The sequence below is a fragment of the Dromiciops gliroides genome, chromosome 3, assembly GCF_019393635.1.
Source record: "Dromiciops gliroides isolate mDroGli1 chromosome 3, mDroGli1.pri, whole genome shotgun sequence".
In the NCBI taxonomy this organism is placed as follows: Eukaryota; Metazoa; Chordata; class Mammalia; order Microbiotheria; family Microbiotheriidae; genus Dromiciops; species Dromiciops gliroides.
Window position 1 is genome coordinate 348263882 of NC_057863.1, and position 8507 is coordinate 348272388.

At 44.0% G+C, this 8507-nt stretch overlaps 1 pseudogene; it reads right to left on the reverse strand.

Annotated features, from left to right (window-relative positions):
* Positions 1–503: 503 nt before the first annotated feature.
* Positions 504–4996, reverse strand: LOC122747585 (annotated as a pseudogene).
* Positions 4997–8507: the final 3511 nt, after the last annotated feature.

An 8507-nucleotide genomic window follows, 5' to 3' on the forward strand; every position in this document is an offset into this window, starting at 1 on the left:
CATGGTTCCTTGCTACTCTTTGATTTGCCAACTCAATTGTGCATTTCTCTGGGAAACTCTCTCTCTCTCTCTCTCTCTCTCTCTCTCTCTCTCTCTCTCTCTCTCTCTCTCTCTCTCTACCCAGTGAGTTACTGAATACTTTTATTCTGCACATAGAAGCCACTAAGGATCTGGCTTGTGGGCTCATGGGGCTGCATCACAAGTATAAGACTCCACACATCAACACAGGGGGTGGGGGTGAGAACAGGTCACTGGAGCCAGTCACAAGATGATAGGCTATTTCCAACAGAGTGCCAGATGATCGGGTACAGTCTCTGATAAGACAGTTCTAATGAAGCAGTGAGAACATCACAGAAAGGTGGAGGGAGAGGGAGAGTTAAACAGCAAAGGCCCCTTCCCCCAAACAAAACTGGTCTAATACTTGGAGCTGCCCATTCTTAGGACAGAAGCAGAGTTCTATGGAAGAGACTGGTGCCTGCTGTCTTTGAGGCTTCCTGGCCAGCTTACTTGGCCTGTGGGGTTCTGAAGTTCCTTCCAGCAAATTTAGCCTTGCTGCCCAGCTCTTCCACAACTCTGAGAAGCTGGTTATACTTGGCCAGATGCCCAGATTGGCAGGGGGCACCAGTCTTGATCTTCCCAGTGCAGAGACCCACCACCAGGTCTGCAATGAAGGTATCTTCAGTCTCCTCAGAATGATGAGAAACCATTACCCCCCACCCATTGGACTGGGTCAGCTTTCACACCTTGAGAGATTGATTCAGCCATGGAGCCAATCTGGTTTACTTTGAGTAGGAGACAGTTGCAGGCTTTCTCACTCACAGCTTTTTCAATGCGCTTGGGATTGGTCATGGTGAGATCATCCCCTAACACCTGGATACCAGCAGTAGCAGTGAAATTCTTCCAAGCTTCCCAATCATCCTGATCAAAGGGATCTTCAATAGACACCACTGGATAGTCCTTGATAAAGCTCTTATAGAGGTCTCCAAGCTCAGAAGGGGAGATGTATCTGCTGGCATCATCAGGTGGCTTGAAGTCCAAATCATATTTCCCAGATCAGAAGAATTCTGAAGCAGCCACATTCATGCCAATTACGACCTTATCAGTATAGCCAACCTTACCAATAGCATTCTTTAGCAGTTCCAGAGTTTCCTTATTCTCCAGGATGTTAGGAGCAAAGTCACCCTCATCCCCTCTGTTGGTAGTGTCCTGTCCATATTTCTGCTTAATCACACTCTTCAGGTTGTGGTAGGCCTCAGTTCCAATGTGCATGGCCTCCTTGAAGTTTGCTGCACTAACCGGGAAGATCATGAACTCCTGCATGGCCAGCTTGTTACCAGCATGGGAGCCCCCATTGATCACATTGAAGGCTGGAACTGGCAGGGCAACTTCATCATTGCCAGCAAGGTCAGCAATATGCCGGAAGAGGGAGACACCTTTCTCAGCAGCTCTGGCCTTACAAACAGCCAGAGACACTCCCAAGATGACATTTGCACCAAATTTAGATTTATTCTCGGTGCCGTCCATCTCAATCATCAAGTTGTCAATCTTCTCCTGTTCCACAACATTTAGTTTCTTGCTAACCAGGGTCGGGGCAATAGTTTTATTGATGTGCTCAACCACTTTTGAGACACCTTATCATAGTCTTATCATTGTCTCGGAGCTCCAGGGCTTCACGGATGCCAGTAGAAGCACCACTGGGCACAGCAGCTCGGAAGAGACCTTTTGCAGTGTGGAGATCAACTTCAACAGTGGGGTTTCCACAGGAGTCGAAGATCTCTCTTGCTCAGATCTTGAGTTTCTGTGCGGGGTCTCATCTGCAAGGTTCAGAGAACAGAGGCCGAGCAAAACTCCCACTCTCTTCATACCACGTTAAGACGGGCCCGTCTTAATCCGGATTTGATATCAAAATCATGGTATCATAGAGTCACAGGTAGAGCTTGAAGGCATCTTAGAGGTTATCGAATCCAACCAATTTATTTTACAGATGAAGAAATTGAGACCCAGAGAGAATAAATGACTTACCCACAGTCACATAGGTGATAAGTAACAGAACTGGGATTTAAATTCTGGTCCTGCTACTCCAGGTTCAACACTCCCTCCATTATGCCTTAATTTTAGATTGATCTTCAAATCCAATCTTTGTATAGAAAACCTCATTGGGAACAAGGTAACAACATTTTTAAGTCCTACCTAATGATCCACTCATTTCAACTTTTATTCCACACAAAAAAATCCAGGATAGTGAAATATTTTCCCCCTTTCCCTGGAGCTCATTTTAATACAATCAATATACTTTAAAGCAATAATAATTGATTCAATAATCAATAATAATTAGCAATCCTTTCTTGATCCCCTGCTGTGTTCCCAACACTGAGATAGGAATATAGAGAATATATAAGATAAGATGCCTACAAGATGCTGACATGATGACTGGGAAGGCAGGAATCATATTCCCTAAAGACAATTGCCTAGTAAAGCAGTGTATGATCACTGGCAAATGGGGGGGGGTACAGAGAGTCCCTGGAATGCTGCAAACTCTCAGGGGAAGGATAGATGGGGAAATGCTTCCTATATTTTCTTCCCTCTCCCTGACTGAATGTAAATTCATTGAGAGCAGGGACTATTTTTTGTTTTGTCTTTGTATCTTCAGTACTTGGTAAAATGCCCTTCCTGTAGTAGATGCCTAAAAATGCTTGGTGAAACAGACATTATTGAATTGGATTGGAGGACATGGGCCATGATTTCCCCTTTATAAATGTTCATTGACTGACTATTTGGAAAATCAATCTAGTTCTTGCTCTTAATAATTTCCCTTTCCCAGGGTGAAATAGCAGTCATATCACTTATTTCCCTTCCACCCATTTTGGCACTTGTCTATGATGAACTCAGCACTTTATCATACATAATACTCTAATTCACAGAAGTGCAGCTTTTCAGGGTTGGGGAAGAGAATAGGCATTTACCAAGCACCTACTATGTGCCAGGCATTGTGCTAAGTACCTTACAACTATTACCTTCTTTGGTCATCACAACAACCCTATAAAGTAGGAGTTGTTGTTGTTGTTGTTATTTTATTACTACCATTTTCACTTAGAAAAACTCTGATATACAGAAGTTAAAAGATTTGCTCAGTCACATAGCTAGTATCTCAGGCAGGATTTGAAATCAGGTCATCCTGACTGCAGGCCCAACACTCTATCCACTGCGCCATCTATAAGACAGAAGATCTCTGAAGCCACCTAGTTACCCAAGCAATATCTTCTCTATAATATGTTTAACAAATGACTGTCCATCATGATGGAAAATGCTCTCCATATCCAGAAAAAAGAACTATGAATTCTGAATTCAGATTGAACCATACTGTTTCTACTTTTTTCTTTTGTCTTTTTTGAGGTTTTTCCCTTTTGTTCTGATTATTCTTTCACAATATGACTAATGTAGAAATATATTTAATGTGATTGTACATATATAACCTGTATCAGATTGCTTTCTGTCTTGGGGAGGGGGAGAGGCAAGGGATGGAGGGAGAAAAATTTGGAACTAGAAATCTTATAAAAACAAATGTTTAAAACTATCTCTACACATAACTAGAAAATAATAAAATATTTTTATGATAAAAAATGAAATTAAAATTTTAAAAAACACAAATGACTGTCCAGCCATTTCTCAAAAAGCTATACTAAAGGGGCAGCTAGGTGGTGCAGTGGATAGAGCACTGGCCCTGGATTCAGGAGGACCTGAGTTCAAATCCAGCCTCAGACACTTGACACTAGCTATGTGACCTTGGGCAAGTCACTTAACCCTCATTGCCCCACCAAAAAAAAAAAAGCTATACTAAAAAGGAACCCATCAGCTTCAGAGACAACCCATTTCACTTGGGGATAGTTCTAATTGTTTGATAATATTTCATCATGTCAGGCCTAAATTTGCCTCACTGCAGCTTTAATAATAATCCATCTTTCACATGGCAGTCATTCAAATACTTTAAGACAGGTATCACTTGCCCTACTAAATGTTCTATTCTCTAAGATACCATTACCAGTTCCTTCAATGACCTCCCAGTTGGCATTCCCATGGGTTTCTTACCATCTTACTTAGCTGCCTCATATGTTCTCCAGATTATCAGTGTCCTTCCTAAAATGGTGCATGCAGAACTGAACCACTGCCAGGGCCTTGGAGGCATTTCCCCATAAAGGATGTTGTTTCAGAAAGGGTTGGTCCTGTATGCTTTACTACAAGGGGAGGCTACCAGAGGGCAGAGATCCTGTCTTCTCTTGGAGCTATGATGTATAAAAAGTTTGAGAGACATAATTACATAATCATTTTATTAATTATGCCAGATGATAATTAATAAAAGGGGTCAGTGGCACTCTTGAATGCCAAAGACCCTCATGGAACCCACTCAACACTTATATGCCCTTGGAAGAGTGGGTGTTCCTGAGGAGGTAATCAACTCTAATTGGTTAACAAGTAATGAGAGAATGAATATTATAATGGGAGGTAGGCTTATTCTAAGGAGCGTCAAGACTGATCACTCAGTCTTGGACCAAGAGACTTATATCTTTACCTGACTACCCCTGCAAAGGGCAATCTAGACAAAAGGGGGTCCACCTCTCCTCAGACCTGTTGACTAAAACGGCCAGATTTTAATGGACTAGAATCTTTGTAAAGGTATTTATAGTTGGGTGGGGAAACAACTCTACCTAGATAAGATGGTCTAGGTGGGGCAAATTTTTAGGCAAGGTCAGAGATCTCCCCAATAATTTGTTATTTAATCATCCTTTCTTGCAGAGCTAACACAAGGTTGGGCACACAGTCAACCTCATTCACTCTAATGAATTGAATTATAGCATGGAACTTTGGCGCTCACTTGGGGCCCTCCAAGGGGCAACAATGGCTTCACAGCAGACAGGAATAGCCACCAGAACTGGGCTTTCATTGTGATAGGGAACTCTCTGGTGAGGAAACTCCCTCTACCAATGAGAGTCTGCGTCATCATTACAGTTTAGAGTATCAGAGCATGGCCTGGGACACAGAAATGTTAAATGATTTGCTCAGATTGGCTCAGTCAGGAGGTGTCAAGAGGCAAGGCTTGAACCCAGGGTCTTTTAGCTTCAAGGCAGCCCCAGGTAGGGCCCGACTGTGTGTGGAGGAGAGAGGGGACACAGCATTGGCTCTTCAGCCCTCTACTGCCCTACCACCCGTTAATCCAAATATTTAAGCTCTGTGGACCAGGTTTTTCATCAGGAATCAGTTTGTTGTCTAAAAATGGCAATTCATCTAAGGAACTGGGGACAGTCTTAAGTATGGGGGTCCAGCCTCTCTTGTCTGTTGCTTTTCCCAGATCATATCAGAACAAAATATTTGCTTTGATTTAAAAAAAAAAAAAAGAAACTTCTGGACCTGCTTTGCGTATATTTTATGGTTCAGTCCAATTAGCTTAAATTCTTCCCCCCCCCACCTCAAAAAAAATCTGCTTGCTTCTCTCTGGGACTCAGAAGTTTATATCATTTGTGTACATGTACAGATGTGGTGCATATGCATGTGCATATCTGAGGACACCCATGTGTATGTTTGTATACACATGTGTATGGATGCATATACATATGTGTGTACATGTGTGGTTCTGTACGTGCGTGTGTGTGTGTGTGTGTGTGTGTGTGTGTGTGTGTGTGTGCACAGCCCTAGTCTATAGACCCACTCTGCTTCCTGGATGGGCACTGACCCATAACTGTGAACAGATGTGCTTCTTCTGTGCTAGAAGAGGCTGCAGCTGTGCAGCTGCCAGAAACCCGGCTGGGATTTGGGGGCCAGGAGGAGAACTTGGAGCACCTTGACCCAGCTGAGGAACACCTTACTCTCTGCTTTACTGTCCTGCCAGGTTTTTCTTCCTTTCCCAGCCTGTCATTGCTGCAGCAGGGAGTGGGAGAGACAAGGCCCGGGCTGTTTATCAAGCCCTTTGAAATGTCCTGGAGGCTGCCAGCCAGGCCTGTGGGAAGCATGTGCTTTATTGGCCTGACTCGGCAGTGACCTCCCTGCTCCCTCCCCTCGAGAGCCCATCCTGATGTTCACCCCCACCCCTTCAGCCCTCCACGGAATGGCCAGGCAGCCTGGGAACTGGAGCCCCACGGTCGTTCTCCTAGCTTTCTGTGCCCCAATGGGCTCATATAGAGCAGAAGCATCCCTAGGTAGATTGGGGTTAAAGGACAGGGCTTCACCCCGATTCCAGGTATAAGAGAGGAGGAGGCAGAGGAGAGAGTAGCTTGAATCCAACCTCAATCTCCTATCACCTCTCAGAGCAGTTTTTCAGATCAGCAAAAAGCGTCCTGGCAAACTCGAAGGGAGAGAGACTGTAAGACAGAGACACAAAAAGCTAGCTGTAGAAATGCAGAGACTAATAATGAGAGGAAAAATGAAACGTAGTGATGTCAGGGAAGAAAGAGGGAGGTTGAATGAGAAAAGGAGAGGGTTATTTGCTGAGGGTGAAGAGAGCCATGGGAATATAGGGAGGCAAGGCAAAAGATGAAAGGAAGAGATGAGAAGAGAGGGGGAGAGAAAGGAGGAGGGCTTTATGAAGTTCCTGAACAGTGCTATTTTCTTGGAAAGGGGAGGTTCCTGAAGGATTTAGTTCACTCTGCCTTCTCCTACCTCCTAAATGCTTTAAGCCTGGGCTATCAGGGAAATCAGGCAGGCTGACACCCTTACCTCTGAGCCAAGTCGATCCTTATCTTTGACTTTCTGGGGGCAGTGGGTTCCTGTGGCAGTTAGTGAGGCGGAGGGGAGGGACAATACAGACCCAGCCTGGGAATCTAGAGATCCAGGCATCAATCCTGTCACTGACCCACAGTGATTCTTTGAGCAAGTCCCTTAAATTCTCTGAACCTTGCTTTATTGCTGTTGCTTAGTCATTTTGAGTTGTGTCTGACTCTTCATGACCCCATGTTGGGGTTTTCTTGGCAAAGAAGCTGCAGTGATTTGCCATTTCCTTCTCCAGGTCATTTTACAGATGAGAAAAATGAGGCAAAGAGAGTTAAGTGATTTTTCCAGGGTCACACAGCTAGTATCTGAGGCTAGATTTGAACTCGCGTCCTCCTGACTCCAGGCCTGGTACTCTATCCACAAATTGCTGTTGGCATATTCCAGGTGACAAATGAGGACAAAACACCTAATCCATCAATCAAAAAGTATGTGGTGATCAAGGACTGCCTGCTCAGTCTTGTGCCAGATAGTAGAGGAGGAGAGTTCTGGAATGCCTGGAAATGTATACATATAATACACAAAGACACACATACATATGTGTATATATACATATACATAAACACAAAATAGTTTTTACATGTATTTCCTCATTGGATCCAATATAGACCTATACCATTCAATCCAATCCAAATAAAGCCTATCCAATCAGCATTTGTTTAATAACATACTATAAAGGATGCACAAGGCTAATCTCAAAGAATATAAAGGCAAAAAGGAAAAACATTTTTTGCCCTCAAGTGACTTATATTCCATGGGAGAGGAGGAGGCTACAACAGGCACAATAAATAAGGACATTTGTGATCACTGGCTCTTTTACAAGTAATATTATCCTTTTTTCACAGATGAGAAAATTGATGCTCAGAAAATCTAAGCAACAAGGACACAGAGCCAGGATTCAGACCCAGGCCTTTTGAGTTGAGATCAGGTCCTCTCCTCTTTTACTTTCCACAACAGCATGTAAGAAAAGGAAAAAAGACAATGTCCCCCATCTTCTGACCAGAAACATCAGGGTGAAACACATGAACTATGGAACAATTAGATGTTTGATTGTGTGTCAGAACTATCGTTACAACCGGAATTCAGAGAAGGGAGAGGTCACTCAGGGGTCGTCAGAAAGTCCTCATGGAAGGTATAAGGCTGAAGTCTGGGCTTAGATGGATAAGTATCCTAGAAGACTATAGTGAAAACAAATTGCACCATGTATAAGGAACATTTGGAAAACAGAAATTCAAGGATTTTTCTTTCTGTTTTGTTTTGTTTTTGTCTTGGTGGAGGTTTTATCTTACGCCCCCCCCCCCCCACCCCAGGGTCCTGGTGTCTGTTTTGTGGTAGCCTTTGGCCCTTCAAGGTTCCTCTTTGCTTTCTTCCCTGATTTGGTACTGTGACAAAACTGTCTATATCAAACAAGAACGGGCCCCCTCCCTGCAAATGCTGCCTGTCCTGTGTGCAGGCAGCTGGGACACACTTTGGCCATGCCTGCCTCATTGCATTAGGCTGTCTTAGCCCCACTGCACCGAACATAGGAAATTAGAGCAAACAAATGTGATTGAAAGGCAACAGCTCCCTTCCAACAGCCCACGGCCATGGTTATTAACCAGCCCGGCAGGCTGTGATTGGTCTTAGACCACAAACAAAATGATCCCTAATGGAGAACAGAGCCCTGTACGCACGCTGGATTGAGGAGGCTTCACTCTGCACATGCCCGGCCCCCTCTCTGGTCCCTGACCGTGCCTCAGCCTCCTCTCTGT